The sequence below is a fragment of the Nomascus leucogenys genome, chromosome 7b (genome assembly GCF_006542625.1).
Source record: "Nomascus leucogenys isolate Asia chromosome 7b, Asia_NLE_v1, whole genome shotgun sequence".
NCBI lineage: Eukaryota > Metazoa > Chordata > Mammalia > Primates > Hylobatidae > Nomascus > Nomascus leucogenys.
The window spans coordinates 59,377,676-59,398,869 of NC_044387.1; the positions used below are offsets into that span (position 1 = coordinate 59,377,676).

The window sequence follows — 21,194 nt, forward strand, 5'->3', positions numbered from 1 at the left end:
TAGAACTGCTCGATCTTGTCTGGAAGTGCTGTGTATGATGTTTATATAAAGGAGCTTTAATTGGCTTCAAAGAAAATGAAAGCTCCCAAATATTTCATCAGAAAAATAGAAGTTCTCATACCTTTTAGTTCATGTAACTTCAGTAATCTTTGGGAAATAAAGGCTTTTAAAAGTTATTGGTAAAATGAAAATGTCTTCAAAATTTAGACATTTGGTTTAAATTAAGTCAGAGATTAAATTCACTAAGTGTTTTAATGTCATAAACTGCTTCTTTGACTTTGGAAAATTGTTCAGTTTACCTGGTTTGGAGCCATTCGATTTCTAGGTGAGGCCTGGGGACAGGTGGAGGTAGCCATGCCTCCTAGCTATGCTAGAAAGAGTCAGATTTTATCTGCAGTTCTGTCTTGTATCCTAGACTCCGCACCTGGTATGTAATTAAAATTGCTTCCACTAAAAAGAAAAATTATGTGTTTTTGACATGGGAAAGTGGTTTTTTCAAAAAAAAATGAGTTTTTTCTAACTTTGAAAGTTTAAGTTTAAATTTTTAGTTGAAAGAAAATAAAGTTTAAGCAAGTTATAGGAGGTTTATGAAACTTTGTAAAGAATTCTGTGAGCAAGTTGACTAAAATGAAAGGGTATTATTTAATTCTTCCATAAATTAAATATTAAACACAAGGCGCTGAAACAGAGCCAGAATCTGGGCCCGTACATCAAAATAATAGGGTTTTGGGGAACATTGATCTGTTCTTTAACAAGAAAAAAATTATAGTTATAAATCGTTTTGAAAATCTTATCTTGTAGTTAAATTAATTAAAACTGGATAGATTTATAAAATTTTATTAAAAAGTAACTTTAGCATTAAAGATGCACTAATGCAAAAATAAAATTTAGTTTTATGTTGAATTCTTTATTTTGAGAAATGCAAGAACTCTCTCTTGGGGTCTGGATCAGGACCCCTTTCTGGTAACACCACCACTCCCAGCCCTCCCCTCCTTCCTACCCTCCACTGGGAGGCGCTCTCCTGGAGGAGCAGCTGCCACTGGCCCCCACCAGATTCAGCACAGAAGGCCAGGCCTGGGCTGCTGCTCTGACCGCACCTAGCCAGGAAATTAGATGGATAAACACAGGAGAATTGGCCTGGGTGGGGAGGGTGTTCTGAAAATCTGCCTTGGCTCTCTAGGTCTGTGGCCAGTAGCCACAGAAATGGAGACTCAGTTCCTTCAGCAATCTGTGTTCCTACTGTGTGTCTGGCACAGAGCGAGGCCCTGGAGGTGGGGCCCTGGAGGTGTCCCAGAAAAAACTGTCCTCCAGGAGCTCACCCTATGTCACAGAAGCCCATTTTTATGGAGGATTTACTATGAAGATTGTCTTCTTTAATTATTAACCACAACCCAGTCATCAGTGCTATTATTATCCCCATGTGAAGTACCCAAAAAACAAGGTCCACAGAGGGGAAGGGATTTGTCCAAGGTCACACAGCTCATCAGTGTTGGAGCTGAGAGCTGAAATTCTCTTCTTTGAATTAAATCATTTATTAATAGGCATTGATGTTCTTTTTTTGTTTGTTTTGTTTTGTGTTTTTTTGAGACAGAGTTTTGCTCTTATTGCCCAGGCTGGAGTGCAATGGCTGGATCTTGGCTCACTGCAACCTCTGCCTCCCGGGTTCAAGTGATTCTCCTGCCTCAGCCTCTCAAGTAGCTGGGATTACAGGCATGTGCCACCATGCCTGGCTAATTTTGTATTTTTAGTAGAGATGGGATTTCTCCATGTTGGTCAGACTGGTCTCGAACCTCCGACATTAGGAGATCTGCTGACCGCAGCCTTCCAAAGTGCTAGGATTACAGGTGTGAGCCACTGGTCTCGCCTAGGCATTGATCTTCTAAAGACAAAATAAACCACGTTGTCTTCAAGCATGTTGAGTTTGCTGTTTATCACCACAGCCACATCAACTTTCTGTTTCATGAGTGTTTGCCTGGCATATCTGCCCAACATCTCCATGTATTTATGCTTATGTGTGTCTTCTATAGTTTGTCCCATCTTCATTTCTAAACTCTCCTGTGAAGTCCATTGAAATGAAATACGAGTTTCTGGTACTATAGAAAGCTGTGCATTCCTTGGGTAAGTATTGTTTAGGTACACTGGCCTTGTTCTGTCTGCATCTTTTCTGGGTCACCCTTTGCTGAAAAGTGTCAGTCTTTGAGAGGAGGGGGGTGTCCTTTCCTGCCAGGGTGGTTTTGTGTAGATGGAGATGCAGACACAGTGTTGTGAGATGGTGAGGGGTCACAATGGGCTGCAGAGGTTTAAAGGTGGCCCACAGGCAGGTCCAACCAAGGTAGAGGTTACAGAAACGACAAGCAGATGTGAGCAGGTCCCTGGGACATTATAAATACAGTGGCCCCTTCATCTACTCTCTTGGAAGATGGATTTGTTCCAGGATAGACCATGTCTATCCAAAGGCAGAACAGTCAGTAGTCCCAGGTGCCCCCAACCAGTCCTCAGTGCCCTCCGTGGGAGTCCAGTGAAAAGAGTCTATGGGGACAGCGCTTGCCCATCTACTCATGTGGACAAGGACTAGGTGCTTTGTGAGGAGTGAGGAAGACAGTATGGAGGAGTTCACGGAGTCCGAGGGACTGGACATTATCATATCCCATGGCTCAGAGCAGCACGCATGGGACATTCAGCATCTGTAAGGGGACCATGCAGCAGAGGCTGACAGTGGAGAGTGCAGTGCACACAAAGACACGCCAGTGTTTGGTGAGAGGGACTTGATCCAGATCAGCAAAAAAGAAGTGACTGACGTGCACAGCGGTGTGCAAATGGCGACTATGGGATAGCAATGGCTGATGTCAGGCTGCTGGCAGAGAGCGCAAGACATGATGGAAACACCATTGGCCACAAGTCTGCAGAGGTCTTGGAGCTGACCCGGATGCTTCCTTTGAAGCTGGTAAAGTTGTCCATTTATAACTATGATATTGGCTGGTTTTTTTTTTTTTTTTTTTGACTGAGTCTCGCTCTGTCGCCAGGCTGGAGTGCACTGGCGCGATCTCGGCTCACTGCAACCTCTGCCTCTCAGGTTCAGGCAATTCTCCTTCCTCAGCCTCCCGAGTAGCTGGGGCTACAGGCGCACACCAGTACGCCCAGCTAACTTTTGTATTTTTAGTAGAGATGGGGTTTCACCATGTGGGCCAGGATGGTTTTGATCTCTTGACCTTGTGATCCACCTGCGTCGGCCTCCCAAAGTGCTGGGATTATTACAGGCATGGGCCACTGCGCCCGGCCAAGCTGCTGGATGCTCTTATTACCTGCAGTTATGCCCCCACTCCCACAGATGCAAGAGATCTGTTTGCCTACTGAGAAGACCTGATATACCTCCTGAGAGGCTAACAGAGGTGCTCAGGCTCAGCCAGCTTGTGACACAATAAACATATCCACGTTGGTGAGAAGACAAGAAGAGCCCAGTGGACATGGAGCTCTGTGGAGAAGGAGACCAAGGTCAGGTCAGGATGGGGAGCCTCCCCATGGTCAATAATATGTCTGGGGCCACCTCCTGTGTTCATGACAGTGGGGAAACAATTCTTGCTGTCTCACACATATGCTGTGCACGTGGTAACATGCACTCGCTTAATCACGGCGTCTACTGGGCCTGACCAAGAGGCAACAGCCACAGCTGCAACACCAGAGGGCCACGTGACTGTGCTTGCAGGAGCTGAGATGATGCAGAAACCCTGTTGCCAAGACTTCTGGAGGTCCAGGATTGTCTCAACCTTGAAGAGTAGAGAAGACACAAAATGAACAGGGCTGTGGCCAGAGAGTCTCCCAGATCAAGTATGAAGCCACAAAGAAAAGGAAGAATGGGCCGGGCATGGTGGCTCACGCCTGTAATCTCAGTACTTGGGAGGCCAAGGCGGGCAGATCACGAGGTCAGGAGATTGAGACCATCTGGCCAACATGGTGAAACCCTGTCTCTACTCAAAATACAAAAATTAGCCAGGCGTGGTGGCATGCTCCTGTAGTCCCAGCTACTCGGGAGGCTGAGGCAGGAGAATCGCTTGAACCCAGGAGTCAGAGGTTGCAGTGAGCCAAGATTGCGCCACTGCACTCCAGCCTGGCAATGAGCTAGACTCCATCTCAAAAACAAAAAAACAAAAAACAAAAAAAAACAGCTGCCTGAGGCTGGGTGCGAGTGGCTCATGCCTGTAATTCCAGCACCTTGGAAGGCTGAGGCAGGCAGATCACCTGAGGTCAGGAATTCGAGACCAGCCTAGCCAACATGGTGAAACCCCGTCTCTACTAAAAATACAAATATTAGCTGGGCATGGTGGCACATGCCTGTAATCCCAGCTACTCGGGAGGCTGAGGCAGGAGGATTGCTTGAGTCCAGGAGGCAGAGGTTGCAGTAAGCCAAGATTGAGCCACTGCATCCCAGACTGGGCAACACAGCGAGACTCCATCTCAGAAACAACAACAACAACAAAACAGGCTGGGTGTATTGGCTCACGTCTGTAATCCTAGAGCTTTGGGAGGCCGAGGCGGGAGGATCACCTAAGGTCAGGAGTCTGAGATCAGCCTGCCCAACATGAGGAAACCCCATCTCTACTGAAAATACAAAAATTAGCCAGGCGTGGTGGTGCATGCCTGTAATCAATCCCAGCTACTTGGGAGGCTGACACATGAGAATCACTTGAACCCAAGAGGTGGAGGTTGCAGTGAGCTCAGATGACACCATTGCACTCCAACCTGGGTGACAGACCAAGACTCTGTCTCAAAAAAAAACAAAAAACAAAAAACAAACAAACAAAAAAACACCTGCTGCAGTGGAAATGGATTGAGGGCCTGGAGCTTCACCTGGCAAGCCCCTCTTCTCCAGCCCCCATCCACTCCCGGTAGCCTCGAGGAGCTCTGCAGGAATCCCCTAGCTCTGAGAAGCACAGCTGACAAGCATTGAAGTGAGCTGCTGTTGCTGGTAGACAGGCGCTGCTGTGTCTAGGCACTTGGAGCTAGGTCTTTCTTGTTTTTCTAAATGGCAGGCACACTTGTTTTGTTCCAGTTTGCAGAGGAGTCAGCAGGGTGAGTGCTTGGAGTTGGTCTCATTGCAGCTCCAGACCCTCCTCGTTAGGTCATATTCCTTTCAGGATATTTGACCTCTGACCAGCCAGCATCATTAGCCCACTGCTCCCTGGCCTGTGAGCAGCACCTCCAGCCTCTGCCCCTGCCACCCCTTCAACCAGGTGGTGGCCAACACAGTGGCAGCGCTCTCAGAAATCGCCGAGTCTCACCCGAGCAACAACCTGCTCCATCTGAACCCACAGTTCATCAACAAGCTGCTGACAGCCCTGATTGAGTGCACCAAGTGGGGCCAGATCTTCATCCTGGACTGCCTCGCCAACTATACGCCCAAGGACGACCGCGAGGCCCAGAGGTGAGCGGGCTGCCCCTTGCTTGCCAGCCCAGCTTGAGGACCCTGGTCCTCAGGGGCTCCAACAAGGCACTGGGCCTCAGGCCTTAGTGGGCCCCTTTCTAGTGCTTTGCCCCACAACCCACCCTCAGGCACACCTAAAAGGAGGCCTGCCTGCTTCTCACCTCTCCAGAGCCAAGTAAGCAGGAGAGTTGCCTTGGGCAGCTATGGGCATACGCATGGCCTGGCCTGGGAGCTCGCAGAAGCCCAGGGCACCTCTGTTGGGTTCAGTAGGTGGGTAGCGCCAGAGCCACTGCTCATTGAATTCTCACGGGGTGTCTGGGGCTCTCGGGTGCTTTCTACACTTTAGAGTCTTTAATGCAACTTTCATCATCATCTCCCACTTTCCAGATGAGGGAGCTCCAGCTTAGAGAGGTGGAGGGAATAGTGCAGGTCCCCCAGCTAGGGCTCACCTGACTCATGGTCTTAACCAACAAGATACCCTCCAAGTCGGAGGAAGTGGGGAGTTGGCATCTATACAGTATGTACTACGTGCCAGTACTGTGCTTGTTCTTTTTTTTTTTTTTTTTGAGGCAGGGTTTCTGTCCCCCAGGCTAGAGCTGCAGCCTCAACCTCCTAGGCTCAATCAATTCTCCCAGGTAGATGGGACTACAGATGCATGCCAACACGCCCAGCTAATTTTTCTATTTTTTGTAGAGACAGGTTTTCACTGTGTTGTCCAGACTGGTCTCACCCAAACTCCTGGGCTCAAGCAATCCACCCACCTCAGCCTTGCCTGGCCTTGTTCTTTACATGCGTTATGTCAGTTAAGCCCCCAGCAACCCTGTGAAGTAGGCGTCATCGTCTTGATTCTATACATGAGGAAACTGAGGCTCAGAGTGATTTCAACTTGCTGGGGGTTAGCAAGCAGCAGAACCAGGATTTAGATCTTTCTCCTACAAAAAAATGTTTGTTTTTTGTTTGAGACAGGGTCTCACTCTGTTGCCTGGGCTGGTGTGCACTGGTACAATCACAGCTCACTGCAGCCTCAGACTGCCAGATTCAAGCAATTCCCCTGCCTCAGCCTCCCGAGTAGCTGGGATTACAGACATGCACCACCATACCAGGCTAATTTTTTGTATTTTATTAGAGATGAGGTTTCACTATGTTGGCCAGGATGGTCTTGATCTCCTGGCCTCGTGATCCGCCTGCCTCGGTCTCCCAAAGCGCTGGGATTACAGGCGTGAGCCACCGTGCCTGGCGGATCCTCAGCCTCTTAAAGTGCTGGGATTACAGGTGTGAGCTACTACACCCGGTCTCCAAGCTTCCATCTTGTTAATTCCTATCCTAACAGTCGTCCCTCACTGTTGCCTGTCCCACCTGAGGCCAGGCACCTGAAGCTGCCCTCAGCCAACAGCATAGGATGTCTTACGTGCCTCCCTCCAGTTCTTTTGGAAGTTAGATACTGGGAATCGTCCCCTGCCAGGGTAGGGAGAGATCGCTCATGCTTGCCTCCTTTTCTTAGGGGAGATCTTCGAGCTGAAGGCAGAGCTCAACAGTGACAAGAAGGAGAAGAAGAAGGAGGAGGCAGTGAAGAAAGTGATTGCATCGATGACCGTGGGCAAAGATGTCAGGTGTGCAGGAGTAGGCCTGGTGGCAGCTGGAAGCTGGCTGACAGGGGAGGGTTTATAGCTTGGGTCCACTTCAGTCTCTCCTCTAGGGTGTCTAGGGACCCATGTCTCCCCTCATACAGCTCCCTTCATAAAACTTTCTTCCCAATAGAAGGTTTTGTTTACACAGGAATCACGAGCCCAGACACTGACAGGTCAGGAGGTGATGGAGTGAGTTAACTGGAGTAGGTGGGAAAGGCAGCAGGCGATGGAGTGGGTGTGGCATGAACCCTCTCAGAAACTCCAGAGGATCACTGCTGGCGGGGGAAGAGGACCCAGTGTGGCCAGGTCTTCTGGTTTTTAGAAAGAATGGGAAATCTGGAGCAGGCATGGTGGCTCATACCCGTAATCCTAGCACTTTGCGGGGCGCAGGCGGGTGGACCACGAGGTCAGGAGTTCGACACCAGCCTGGCCAATATGGTGAAATCCCGTCTCCTCTAAAAATACAAAAATTAGCCAGGCATGGTGGTGCACGCCTGTAATCTCAGCTACTTGGGAGACTGAGGCAGGAGAATTGCTTGAACCTGGGAGGCAGATGTTACAGTCAGCCAGTATTGCACCTCTGCACTCCAGCCCAGGTGACAGAGCGAGACTCTGTCTCAAAAAAAAAAAAAAAAAGAATGGGAAATCTGGATTTTTCATTTTAAATCTCCCTGTCTTAAGTGGCCAGATGATATTAAATAAACACCGTGTGGTGCAAGTAAAACATATGTGCAGATTGGATTTCTCTAATTTGTCACTGGTGTGCAGCCTCTGTCGCACCTGATGGCTAAAGCAGGTCGTGTGTAGAGTGGCTGCCGCACCTTGGCTCATGCTTCCCCTGTGGGAGTGCCCAGTGACCCAGATTGTCTTCCAATCTTTAAAAACCCATCCAAGGCCGGCCGCAGTAACTCACACCTGTAATCCTAGCACTTTGGGAGGCCGAGGAGGGTGGATCACGAGGTCAGGAGTTCAAGACCACCTGGCCAAGATGGTGAAACCCCATCTCTAAAAATACAAAAATTAGCTGGGCATGGTGGCAGGCACATGTAATTTCAGCTGCTCAGGAGGCTGAGGCAGAGAATTGCTGGAACCCAGGAGGCAGAGGTTGCAGTGAGCTGAGATCACGCCACTGCACTCCAGCCTGGGCAGCAGAGCGAGACTCCCTCTCAAAAAAATAAAAAAAATTCAAGGTCTGCCTTTCCCGCGTTCCTGCCTTCCCTCATCACCCCAGCCCACTACCCCAAACTCAAAGCATTTGCTCTCTGTTCCCATCACCCAGCACTAAATGGAGACTGTTCCCTTGTTATGTCTACTTGTGTTTACCTGCTCACCAGATTGTAAAATCTCAAAGGCAGAGACTGGATTTTACAACAATTTAATATTTGCACAGTATTTGAGAGTCTGCACAGAACATTTTGAGATTCGTTTTCTCAGTAGTTCCTTACAATTCCCATATTGTAGATAATGACAGTTTTACTGCCAATGAAATAAAAACATAAAGTGACTGCCTAAGAGTCACATGGTTTATGGCAGAACTAGGACTCAAGCCCAGTTCTTCTGAAATCCAAATCCATGCTGCTTTCACCCATGCCCTCGTGGTGCCCAGCCCTGTGCCTCATAGCCCGGGTGCTGAGGTGGAGCAGCTCCTGTCCAGGTCCCAAGATAGGCTCCCACTGCTCCAGACGTCCCCATGGATCACCCCCCAGCAAAGGACCTCCTGCCAGCAGCTCCAGGAAGGAGCTCTGCAGAGAGCCCTTTGGAAGCCAGAGCAGAAAGGGAGCAGGCACCTGCTGGACAACTGGGCCTCCTTCCAAGTCAGATTCCTTCCAGGACAAAGCTGCTCTCCTTCACCCAGAACACCACTGTCACCTCCTCACAGAGGAGAAACATCTTTGTTCTTCCATCTCAAAAGAGCTGGCTTTGCTGATAAGACGGGCCCCAAAGAGTGAGTCAGCCTCATCAGCAGTTTTTCCTGCTCTGTCCTCCCCATTCTTCCTGGTGCATCATCTTCCAAGGTGACACATACATTTTGGCTTTGGCAGGACTCCTGCCTGTTGGGGCTCAGGAAGTTCACTTTGTCCTCTGAAGTCTCTATGTTGACACGTCCTTGCCTGTAAACACAAGAATTGAGAGGGGATATGATGATTCCAGAGATAGAAAATTGATCTCTAACCAAATTTCACATCTTAAGAAGGCCTGTGACTCTGGGACCATGGGTACCACGTTGAGAAGAGTTCCACCCAGTGGTCATGAGCACCGACCTTGTTCTCAGACCTGGCTCCTCCAGGCAGGTTATTTGACATTTATGAACCTCAGTATTCTGTGAAATGGGGATCATCCCCTGATTTCTAAGGGCAGTTAAATGAGATCAGGCATGTAAAGCTCTTAGCAGCAAGCCTGATGTATGGTGTGTGCTCCACACATGCCGTGCTGGTTCTTACCGGGTGCCAGAGCTTGTGGTGAAAGCAGCGTGAGCCATCCTGCTTCCCTGTGACCCTCCAGAACCAGCAGCCCAATGTAAGGGGCCACATTAAGTATCAGAGAGGGAGAAAGGATCATTTTCATTTATTCAGCATCTCCCAGATATCAAGGACCAGATACCTAAGTATGTTGTCTCATTCAGTTATAAAGGCCCTGTGAAGTGAGTTTCGGTTGCACCTTTCTTTAGGACGGTCAGCTGGGTCTCTCTGCTAAACATCAAGCACTGTGACACAGGTTCATACAAAAACTACTCCCTAGGACCCCCTATGCCCCCCTCCCCAGCCCCCACCTGCAGCTGTGATGCAGGAAAGCTGAACCACTGACTCCCTCCCCAGCCCCCACCTGCAGCTGTGATGCAGGAAAGCTGAACCACTGACTCCCTCCCCAGCCCCCATCTGCAGCTGTGATGCAGGAAAGCTGAACCACTGACTCCGGTGGGCATTTGCTCAGCAGAGTGTCCACAACCATGCCTGCCCTTCTGAAGCTGAGATGAGACAGTCAGCCCCATGCATGCAATGACAGGCTGTCTGGAAATGCAGAGGCCCAAGGAAATTCATGTCTGGATCAGGTTTTCCCTTTGATTGTGGCCCAGGAATGGGAATGAGCTCCTGGAAGGGCGTTTGCTTCCCTAAGGAGTGAAGTGGCATGGAAGGGGACAGGGATTCTCTACATTATAGGGTTGTGGTAACCCTGATCTCTTGGTGACCACAAAGTAAGAGCAGGGAGGCATTCTCTGGTGTCCCTAATGCCCCAGGGTCTCAGCAGCCATGGGAAGGTCCAATCTGACCACAACCACAACTCCAGGGGTCTCCCTTCCATCCTCTCTGGTGTTGCTTTAGCCTGTAGGCTAAAGATTAACCCCCACCCTAATCGCTTGTGCTATCTATAGATCACAGACAATGGTGTGGAGAAATACTTGCCTTGTTTACCCCCACCTAGTCATGTACCCCATGCTTGCTCAGTTTATCACGACCCTGTCATGTGGACCCCTTAGAGTTGTAAGCCCTTAAAAGGGCCAGGAACTCTTTCTTTGGGGAGCTCGGTTCTGTTCTTATGACGCAAGTCTGCCGACCTCCCGGCCTAATAAAGCCTCTTCCTTCTTTAACCCGGTGTCTGAGGAGTTTTGTCTGTGGCTCATCCAGCTACGTTTCTTGGTTCCCTGACCGGGAAGCAAGGCAGCCCATTAGGCGGCTTAGGCCTGCCCTGTGGAGCATCCCTGCAGGGGAGTCCGGCCAGCTTGAGCTACGCGGATCCTGAGCGTGATCCCGGGTAGGCGTTTGCCCCGGTGGAACGCCTCGTCAGAGCAGTGCACGGCAGGCCCCCGCAGAGGATCAACGCAGTGGCTGAGCAACGGGAAGGAACTGGCGCTTGGAGTCCGGATATCTGGAACACGGTAGGACCGGTCTTGGGAACTTGCCCACTCCATGTGGGTGGAAGCGTGGCCTGATCACCCACGGCGTGCCTCTATCGGCACTTTGGTTTTGGTTTTGATTTTGACTTGGTTTAAATTGCTTGACGAATGGACGTGCCTTTATCGTCACTTTGGTTTTGGTTTTGATTTGGTGTAAATTCCTTGAAACCAGTAACCCACGGACGGCCCAAATGCAGTCAGTATGTAGCGGCAACTGCTTTGCTGACAGAAGAAAGTAGAAAAGTAGCTTTTAGAGGAAACCTCATTGTGACCACACCCCACAAGTTCAGAAGTACCCTAAGTTAAAAAAAAAAAAGCAAAAAGGTAGCTTCATAACTCAAAAATAAAGTATGGGGCTACTCCGTTAGAAAAAGATGATTTAACATAAACCCCTGAAAATTCCCTTAACCCAGCAGATTTCCTAACAGGGGATTTAAATCTTAATTACCATACAAAGGTCCGACCAGACCTAGGAGGAACTACCTTCAGGACAGGGTGACAGATAATTCCTCCCAGGTGATTAAGGAAAAAAAACACAATGGGTATTCCGTAATTGAGGAAAACTCTTGTAGAAGCAGAGTTAGGAAAATTGCCTAATAATTGGTCTGTTCAACTTTGCCACTCAGCCAAGCCTTGAAGTACTTACAGAACCAGGAGAAAAAAAAGCCATCTATACCAATTCTAAGTTAGTTTGGACTAAACGAGTTCTTATTAATAGCAAAGGATAATTGAAATCCCACACTTAGAAGGTTTTCAACAAAAGTAAAGTTGTTTTGCTAAAAGTTAACAGTGTAACATGTATGATAGTAACTTCTAATCTGTGGCCTTAGACGGTCTAGTCCACAGACCTGAGGAAGTTTGCTTTGGAAAAGAATGGTTATCATCTTCGAAAAAAAGAAAAAAGAAAAAAAGTGGGGGTGCAGAATTGATATAAAAAGGAATGTTATATGGAAAATTCTTGTCCTGAAATAAATTAACTAGTTGTTTAAAGAAAGGGATGTTTCCAATAAGTCAGAAAGTTGAGGCATGTCGAAGAATTGTCTGTGAAAGTCATGAAAAAAAGTGTTAGAAATTTATGCAAGAAATGTTGTATAATTTAAATTAATTAGTCCTCCTGAATGTAAAACTATGGAAGAAACAGTTTATGTGCAAGGTATATAAGGAAAGTAAAATATGCCTTTGGTAAAAGGATTATAAGGAAGCATAAGAATGTGGATTTTTACCTACATTAAAAGGTTACAAAAATTGTTTTGAAGGTTTAAGCAAGTTTGAAACATTAATTGTAAAGAAAATTCTGTGTGTAAACATATTGGCTAAAGTCAAAGGGGTATCATCCAGTTTTTCTGTGAACTGGACATTAAAATAAAAACAGAATGGGTTTTTCTTAAAGCACTAACCTGCTGTTTGACAAAAATTATAAAAGGTTAAAAAAGTCTATAAAAATCTTATGGTCAGACATTAAAAATTGAATAAATATGTCTACAAAGTTTTATTAAAACTGTTTAACATTAATAACACTAATATAAAGGTGAATGAAATCTAGCTTATGTGGTATAAACATACAGGAAGCATTGTCAAATATAAAATGGTGTTTGGCTTTCTTCGGTCTAAATGTTGTGCCCGAGCCAGTTAGAAAAACGCCACACTTTGAGATGAATTAAGAGTCCTTTATTAGCCGGCGACCGAGAGACGGCTAACGCTCAAAATTCTCTCGGCCCCAAGGAAGGGGCTTGATTAACCTTTATATCTTGGTTTAGGAAGGGGAGGGGGGGTCTAGTTAAAACAATTTTACAGAAGTTAAGTAGTCAAAAAGTTAAAAGGATAAACGGTTACAGGAAAGTAAACAGTTCCAGGTGCAGGGGCTTTAAAACTATTACAAGGTGATAGACGCGGGGCTTTGGGCATTATCAATCAGACGAATTCTTGGGGACTGCGGATATAGCTTGCACAGTATCATATCAGTTAATTGCATTCTTGGATGTGCTGGGAGTCAGCTTGCACAAGTTAAGTCCTTGAGGAAGGGGCTGCCAGTGAAAGAGCCAAGATGGAGTTTGTCTGGTTCTCTTAGCTAAGGGAGAAACAAGGCCAGGTGGAGAAGGGAAAAACAAGGTCGGGCATTACATAAAAACTAATAAAAGTAGGTGCTAAAGGAAATTTCTCAGTAAGAAGGCACCAAGGACTATAAGTCCACTGCTGATGTCCCCACATTTAAAATAAAAGGTCCATTTCTTAAAAATCATATACTTGGTTTATCTCCCACTTTCCTTTCCCTCAAAACTAAAAGTCTTTTAGCACATGTACCACCCCTAGAATTTCCGGTAAACCAGCACCAGCCTGAAGATCATGTTCTCATCAAAGGGTGGAAAGAAGGAAAACTTGAGCTGTATAAACATGTGGCTGCTGGGCCATTGCATGGTGGCTGTTGTGATGAGGTTCTGAATTTTTAATTGTATATATTTAAATGTATTTAACCATGATGAGGCACATATATGACTGAGAACCACACTAGATGGGACAGCTCCAGAGATCCAGAAATGAGGAAGACAAGACTCCCCTATCCCGGGTTTTTTTTTTTTTTTTTTTCAGAATCGTTTGCTGCTCTGATCCTAGCATACATTTAAGGTTACTTCCTGGGCATCTGCATAAGGGCCAGTCACTGTGTGGGGCTGGGGATATGACCATGAGGACAATATCCAGGTCCAGAGGGATTCCAGCAGGGGGCGTTCTTGCACCCAGTGGAAGAGCATGGCCCTGCACACCCTGTCTAGACAAGATCAGAGCGGCAGGAGCAGAGAGGTAGGGGCAACTCGCTGTCCTCAGGAGCTCACCCTCATCTCCAGGGACCCTGAATCATAAGCTGGGCAGGCTCCAGGATGAGTGTGGGGCTCAATAGGCTGGACAGGCTGCAAAGAAAACCTTCCCACACCTGCACTAGATCCCAGCCCAGGGATGATCTAGAACTCATCCCTGGGGTGTGTTCATTAAAACATCCACAGGGCCTAACATGTCTTCCCCAGGACTGAGCTGTGGGATAAGAACAAATGAGGAAGAGACAGTCACTGCCCTGGCAGTAAACACCCATGGCCAGGGTTCCTCTCTCCATCTGTGGGAAGACCCCAAGTTTATACTGAAGATGTTAAACCATCTCCAAAGTAAGTGGAAACTGAGGTGTTGTGGATTCCACAGAAGAGTTGCAAGGATGACCTGGACTCTAGGGTCAGTCCCCACCCCTTTGCTGAGCTCACCCTGCACTGGAACTCGTGTCCCTCCCCACCTCCCCTGCTACTCGGGAGTGCTGCCACTGCCCTGTCCAAGAACTTGGGGGCTACGTCTAGTTGAAATATATTTCTGGGCCAGACAACCATTGGCCAACAGTGTCTACTGAAGGACCGTTCCCCAGGTGACTTCCAGAAGAGGTGAAAAATGAAACCTTATCTGTCCCAGCCCCAGGAAGATCAGGTCTGGGACCTCTCTGTGTCTGGCCTGACCCTGAAGTCCATCCCTACTGACTCGTGTCCTGTCTGCTCTGTGTCAGAAAAGTGGGGACCTGATTCCTGTTCTGCCCCTCTCACCAATTTCTGCTGGTGTCATTGCCATCATCACGCAAAGAGATGGGGAAGACATGGTACAATAAGGAAGCTGCTTTCTCGAGGCACTTAGGATGATGTTCACACCATGCTCTCGGCAGACAGGAAGGCCAGGTCCTGCTCACTCCTACTCAGAAGGGGTCTCATATCCTGCCTGGGCCCCAGTGATGATGTTGAACTGATGCCTCTAACCTTGCAGCCTTGAGCTTCTCCTCCAACAATGTCCCAACATCCTCATTTTTTTTCCTTCTGATCCTCTAAATCATGTTCCCCTTCAGGTCTAGCATGAGGCTCTCTCTTGCTCTCTCCCATGGAGCCCACTGGGCAGCTGTCCATGAATTCTAAGAACCTCAATGTTGGTAACACTGATATTTTCCTTGAATCACACATAGCAGGGCCCCTGAAGCACCATGGGGAAACTATTCTCTAGAGATGATAGGTGTCTAGGACAAGCTGGTCATGAGAAAATCACTTCTCAGGTGAACAAGTGACATTGCCAAATCAAACAGTTTCATTGTTCTGTTTTGTTCATTGAGAGATACTGACACATACAGGACAATCAAATTGTACTGAAAAGCAATGTATTTCCATAGAATGCATGCTCCGAAAGAAACCTCAAATCATCATGTGGTCCACTTTATTCATATTCATCATGACTTAAAGCAACTACCTTGGCTTTCTGTGCGTGAAGGTTTTCAGAAGCAAACAAAAACCTATTTCAACAGTAGCATCAACAGGGCATGATGGAGATTCTCCTGTCCCAGGGTTGAGTTTGTCTTTCCCCACCTTGTGAAGCTTGACCTACCCTTTATCCTCCTAGGAAGGAAGCCAAGAGGTCAGCCTGATGCTCAGTCCCTCAAGCAAACCTGTTGTACCCTTTGCATTTTACAGGGTTTCCTGAGCAGAACACACAGAAACTATGACTAGGCTAAGTGAAGAGAGACTGAGTTTCCACATAAACATGGCATTTCCTATCTCTAGTACCATTATCTGAAGACAAATGTTAGATGTCATTAGCTTTTCCTTCCCAGCTTCCTACCACAGCTGAGTGTCACATGTGGCTGGGCCAGGGTCTAACTTCCGAGGAACAAGCCCTGCCCCACTCTGTATGCTAAAGATGGCTGTGGAAGATGAACTGAGGCCTTTCCTAGAAAAGGCTGGTGAAGGAGAGGTGGCAGGAGTAAAGTATACAGATGAGTCAAATGCTGTGAGGAATAGAAAGGCCAGTCAAGAGGTGACATTTCTTATTAATGTCTTAAATGAAGCTGTTACTGTGTCTTTTTGTATTAACTTATTCTTTAGATGACTATTTCACATTGACTAGGTTCCCCTGGTTGGAAAACCAAGGCTCGGTCATCATTTCTTTCCGCCCCTCTCTGCCTTCTTTCCTTCACCACCAAGGAGGATGGCTCAGCAGCAGCTCAGTCCCTGCTTGTCAACCACTGACCTCCATACACTCCTCCCCCAAGGCTCCTCGTGGGATTCCTAAGCAGCACCAGTGCGCTGACTGTCACTCTACTCATTTATTGAAAGAACGGTAGGCAAAATAATTGTATTATATCTTTACTAATCCTTTGTTACAAAGACAAGTAAATAAAAAAAGCTCTTAAAGTGCTGCATTTCCCTATTTTTTAGAGATAGTGAGTGCTAACCCTGTGCTATTTCTCTTTCTGGTCTTCCCTTTCTTTACACTGTCTGTGCGTCCATTGAGTCAGTGGCTGTTCATGTTCACACCAGCCCCCAGCAGTGAGACGGTCCATCATGGGGGTCAGCACATGGGGAGTGCTGAGCCTCACAACCCTAGCTATGCAGGAGGTCTCCAATGAGGGTGATGGGCGCCAGGCTAACAACAACGTTGTCCTCTGCATTCTGATGTGGCACTGGCCCTTGTCTGTCTCCTATAGATTGGAGCATTTCTGAGGCTTGAGGTGGTCATGTTATTAAATACAATACAATTATCTTCCTGATTTTCTCCTGCTTTGACCAAGTGCTGAGGAATGACCCCAGCTCTAACAGATGTTGATGTGCACTGTTCTATGTGGTATCTTACACTTCTCAGAATCTGTGAGCTGACCAGAAGCCTGTGGGCTTTCTATGTGTATTTCACAGTAATGCCCATGTTAACGCCTGCTGTTCCAGTATCTTTTGCTACCCTGGGTTATGTGACCACAGAGGCCCCCTTGGATGATGGGCAATGTTTAGCATGCTTTATAGGCCATTACAGTTTCGGGTGTACACATAAGTGTTGGAACTCCCTGGTGTGGGGACATCTTATCTCATGCCTGAGTGACACGGTTGAGTAACACAGAGCATCAACATTGGGACCTATTTCTGGGTTCATGTTTGCCTCTTCCATTCAGGAGATCAAAATCTGGGTTCATTCTTTTCTGTACCCTCTCCATCCCATCATATCTAAGTGGGATATTCAACTGGCCTTCTGGTACAGCTGTGATGAGGGAGGAAAGAGGTGATTTATATGAAGTGTATGGTGGTGGTGGGATTTTTTCTTCCTATTAGATGAATGACATGACTTGGGAGGCTGAGGTGAGAGGATCACTATAGGCCAGAATTCAAAAACAGTGACACTGGTACTGTGTCGTGCATGTGGGTCCACATTTTCTGGGGAAAACACACACATTGACAAACACACAATCACTACATATTAACTCACTACTAGTTACCTCCCAGCCCTTCTGCACACAAACCCACACCATCTAAATGATATGACTGTTTCCAGGGACCCTAGCAGATGATCACAGTTCTTCACTGAGCCATCTGTTTCTCACATCGTACCCCAGGTCCTCACACTTATCAGGAACCTGAAGCCAGGGAGGTTCTCCAGACAAAAGCAGGCAAGAGAGTCTTCCCTGACTCATCACTTAGATTTGTCATTAGGAAGGGAGCGGTATTAGAAAATGTACAATGTTAAAGAGGGGAACAATACACAGTGGGGCTCTCGGGGGCTGAAGCAGGAGGGAGGGAATCGGGATAAGTAGCTAATGTACGCAGGGCTTAATAGCTAGGTGATGGGTTGACAGGTGCAGCAAACCACCATGCCACACTTTTACCTATGTAACAAACCTGCACATCCTGCACATGTATCTCTGAACTTAAAGTAGAAATTAAATAAAAAAAAAAAAAAAGAAATTGCCAAATTTCTAGTCAAATCTAGAAAAACAGGAAGTAGATGAGTGGCTGCCTAGGGCCAGAGATATGGGGGTTGGGGAAAAGAGAGAAGTGACTACTGTAATGGCTATGGGGTTTCTTCGAAGGGGGAATGAAAAGATTCTAAAATTAGATTCTAACAATGATTGCACAACCCTGTAAATGTCGTAAAAACACTGAATCACCCACATTAAATAGGCGAATTGTTCTGCATGTCAACTATGTCTCAATAAAGCTGTTTTTTAAAAAATATAGTTATCTGGCCAGGCACAGTGGCTCACGCCTGTAATGCCAGCACTTTCGGAGGCTGAGGTGGGCAATCACGAGGTCAGGAGATCGTGACCATCCTGGCTAACACGGTGAAACCCCGTCTCTACTAAAAAAAATAAATAAATAATACAAAAAACTAGCCGGGCATGGTGGCGGGCGCCTGTGGTCCCAGCTACTCGGGAGGCTGAGGCAGGAGAACGGCGTGAACCCAGGGGGCGGAGCTTGCAGTCGCACCGCTGCACTCCAGCCTGGGGGACAGAATGTTCGCCTCAAAGCAAACAAATATCTATATATTATGTATATTATATATTTATATATTATATGTATATATTTATATATTATATGTATTTAGTATACATTATGTGTGTGTGTATATATATATATAGATTTTTTTTTTTTTTTTCTTTTGAGGCAGTCTCGCTCTGTCGCCCAGGCTGGAGTGCAGTGGCACGATCTTGGCTCACTGCAAGCTCCACCTCCCAGGTTCACGCCTTTCTCCTGCCTCAGCCTCTCGATTAGCTGGGACCACAGGCGCCCACCACCACACCCGGCTAATTTTTTGTATATTTAGTAGAGATGGGTTTTCACCGTGTTAGCTAGGATGGTCTCGATCTCCTGACCTTGTGACCCACCCGCCTCTGCCTCCCAAAGTGCTGGGATTACAGGCATGAGCTATCTTGCCCGGCCTGCTGTTAAGTGTGTGTGTGTGTGTGTGTATATATATATATATGCTATATAATATATACGGCTGGGTGCGCCTGTAATCCCAGCACTTTGGGAGGCTGAGATGGGGGGATCACTTGAGATCAGGAGTTTGAGACCAGCCTGGCCAACATGGTGAAACCCCGTCTCTACTAAAAATACAAAATACTAAACATAGGAAATAGCCTCATTTATAACAGAAACCCCCAATATATTATGTTACCCATGTCTTACCATGATTTCAAACAACTTTCAGATTTATTTTCAGTTCCTGATTTCTACCACTAAGACTGGGATCTAAGAAACAGACTTCCTGCTGACCCTCCTGCTCCGACTTCTAGGCATGTCTTTGGTCCAAATTTGGGCTCCTCTTCCTCCCTCATGCAAACGAACTCTTAAAGATTAGTCCACCAAGGCCAGGCGCGGTGGCTCACGCCTGTAATCCCAGCACTTTGGGAGGCCGAGGCGGGTGGATCACGAGGTCAGGAGATTGAGACCATGGTGAAACCCCGTCTCTACTAAAAATACAAAAAAAATTAGCCGGGCGCGGAGGCGGGCACCTGTAGTCCCAGCTACTCGGGAGGCTGAGGCAGGAGAATGGGGTGAACCCGGGAGGCGGAGCTTGCAGTGAGCCGAGATTGCGCCACTGCACTCCAGCCTGGGTGACAGAGCAAGACTCCGTCTCAAAAAAAAAAAAAAAAAAAGATTAGTCCACCAAGTCTTCTAGAGATGTCTACAGAAGTCTGAATTTTAAGGTAAAAGTGGCTGAGATTTAAGTTGAGAGTCAGTGTGGCAGATTCTGGCTCTTAAAGGTTTTTACTTTGAAGAAGATAAAATGCATGAATCCTACTAGGGCAGAAAGAGCTCACAATAGGTGTTTTGGTGACAAAGCACTTGTTCTATGTAGCCCAAGGGTAAATGCCAATACCTATTCAGAATGGAGCAGGGAAATTGAAAATAAATTTGAACCCTTCTACTGTTTCATATCCTGGCTCTTAGCAGCTGAGTGACCTTGGGCAAGAAATATAACCTTTCTGAGCCTTCATTTTCTCACCCTAAAATGGAGATAACATCAATATTGTCTCCATCACTCCCAAACCCCCTTACTGTTTGGTAAGAATTACATGAGATAAAATATGTAACTCACACAGTAACTGGTACAAAATAAGGACCAGTTAATATTAGCTCTTCTTCCTCCACCAGCTCAGCTCCTTTCCTCTTCCTTATCCAGGAAATACAGCAATATATGGATTCACTGTAGAAGCTGCACCCAGCTCCTCAGATGCAGCAGATGGATTGGCCCAATCTGTAATGACTGAGGATGGGGCAGGTGTTCTCCTGCAGGGTGACTGAGAATGTGAGCCTCAGAATGAAATGTAAGAACACCAGGCTCCATGAGGACTGGCTGCAGCCACAAACTGCAGGTCACTGTTCACAGGTTCTCAGTAGGGAGAGAGGATTTTTATTTTTATTTCACCCAGATGGAAATATGCATTCATAAAATGATTTTAGCTGGGCGTGATGTCAGGCGTCTGTAACCCAGCTACTTGAGAGACGAACGTCGGAGAAGTCCTCGAACATGGGGGCTGATGGGTTCATTGAGCCGAGATTCTGCCATCTTAACCCAGCCTAGGGGAAAAGAACAAGACTACGTCTCAAAAAAATATATATATATATATATCTACATATATATATAATTTACATATCTATATATCTACATATATATATAATTTACATATCTATATATCTATATATACTTACAGAGGTAATCTTCCAATCTCTCCTTTGCCTGCAATAGGAGAAAGGAAAACGCCATGAGGATCAGATCATGCTGGGCCCTGTTGGCACAGGTCTATTATTCACTTGGTGACAGTAGAAAACAACATGTCAAACAGTGATCAAGTCACTGGCCCCCCGAATGAAGCATAGATGATGCTTGTGGAAAAGGCAATGGGTTTTCATGGAATATTTAGCAAGTCCATGTTGGCTGGCAAACACAAGATTATTTTTCAAGAAGAAAAAGTTGCTACTGAGAAATATGCTCACTACCAGATAGTTTGTAAGTGATGCTCTCATTTTTGACTACCGTCATCCAATAGGACTCAGTTGGTCACAGACTCCAGTGACCGGTCGCTAGAGTCCATGATCAACTAAGACCTGATGGACGATGGCAATCAAATATGATATTCCCTTGATGTTCCAGCCAAGAAAAAAATTGTATTTGTCTTCTATAATATACATGGTCAGATTTTTATATCTTCATTTCATTAATAAGGCAAGAGGACCCAGAAAAAACATTTCTCTTCCAGACAAACAAATGCATCTTACCATCTCCGGTGTCATGAGGTTTTCAAAATCGTCAAGTGAGTCTTCACTGAGGAGATCTTCTTCACTGAGATCTTCTTCACTGAGATCTTCAACCAAATCTAGGAGAACATAGTGACAGTCAGTGCATTAGTGCTGCTGAGGAATCTCACAAGGAGCCCTGGGGGGTGTGGACCGGGGCTGGCGTGTGGAGGTGGGCGGTTGAC

General features: G+C 46.7%; 1 long non-coding RNA gene across 1 annotated transcript; it reads left to right on the forward strand.

The window, feature by feature from the left end:
* The first annotated feature begins 6,965 nt into the window (after positions 1-6,965).
* Positions 6,966-13,795, forward strand: LOC115836017. The gene is made up of 3 exons (XR_004031023.1): positions 6,966-7,029; positions 10,751-10,921; positions 13,526-13,795. It is a non-coding gene; the product is annotated as an uncharacterized LOC115836017 (long non-coding RNA).
* Positions 13,796-21,194: the final 7,399 nt, after the last annotated feature.